Source organism: Lactuca sativa, chromosome 2, assembly GCF_002870075.4.
Source record: "Lactuca sativa cultivar Salinas chromosome 2, Lsat_Salinas_v11, whole genome shotgun sequence".
In the NCBI taxonomy this organism is placed as follows: domain Eukaryota; kingdom Viridiplantae; phylum Streptophyta; class Magnoliopsida; order Asterales; family Asteraceae; genus Lactuca; species Lactuca sativa.
Genome location: NC_056624.2, coordinates 154,926,403 through 154,927,898, shown reverse-complemented (window position 1 = coordinate 154,927,898; position 1,496 = coordinate 154,926,403).

The window sequence follows — 1,496 nt, the reverse complement described above, 5'->3', positions numbered from 1 at the left end:
TAGAAGTATCCTCTGACATCTATAATCATAAGCCCCAGCTTCCTCTCAAATATTCCATTCAACACTTAACACCAGGTCAACTCCCAACCCAACAGTTTAACCTTCAAAGATTACCCATTGCATACCAAAAATATCTTACTGGCTTCCTTCCCAAAAACTATCTCGACTCTGTCACACGAGTTACGAAGTCCGCTTTACCCCATGCGAATACTAAAATCTCAACTGAAATCGTCTCATCCTCGACCTATGTCGTCTACTACTCATTAGATCCATGCATCTCTCGATCCTTCCCATACTAACGAACTGACCCACTCAGGTCTAAGACATCAGATGACAAACAATATCCCTCAAAATGAGACCCATCTCTGAATCCAGAATCTCATTTCTCCTACTTAATACACCACCAGAGACAGACTCAAACTCGAGAGTCTGATCTGACACAGAATTAGAACCACTCGCCCCCAATGAAGCACTCAACTCACGACCCATGACCCGCTATCCACACGTACATCACTTCTCCAATTCCTTCCAATTGCGATAACCACACCTTAACTTAGACTATAACGACTACTGGCCAATATGGAGACCCCAGTATCGCCCCTGGTCTGACCACCAAGTTCCCGAAAACTCAAATAATAAGGCTACCCAAGTCTAAAAACTCTTTTGCGTCATGCTCTGACTAGCGAATAATACGGCTCCCCGTAGTATCATAACATTCCCTCTCACTGACCTGAGAAGGCTACGGCTCCCTACAGGCCTACAACACTCTCTCACTGACTCGTGAATACTACGGCTCCCCACAGTATCACAACACTCTCTCGTTGACTGGTGAATACTACGGCTCCCCGCGGTATCACAACACTTTCTCGCCAACTCACCATGGGATCAATCCATGGTTTTCCCTTGATAATCCAAAGTGATTACTCCCACTCGGATCCACTCACCCTCTTATCACACCCTAATCTCATTCTCGAGTCATCACCCTACTGAGTTCACTATTGAATACTCATGGTCCAACATAGATAGGTATACACACCCACCCAGGTTAAGCATCACCACTCCTGACGACAACCTGTCATGACCAAACACTTTTCTTGCTACAATTTACATACTTGGATACTCCCGTTTGATGACAATAGCTGAAGGGCTCCCGCTGGAACCATATTCACTTTATACTCCACTTTCCATATCATAACTCTAGTCTCAAAATAATCAGAAATTCAAGTCATCATACTCGGATACCTCAGTACACCATCACAGAACCTCATAATGTCTTGCCTTAACCACTGATCTCCTACTTACGGCACCATACTCGAATACCACAATGCATCCTTTTAGAATCTCACAACCGATCTTCTTCTCACACAACTCGTAACTTCGAAATATTCCAACTCTCAATTTGAAAACACGGAGGAATCGTTAACGACTTAGAACACTTTGACGACAATCCGAAACTCCCTACTCTATTGCTCAAAACCCATGCAAGAATACTCATA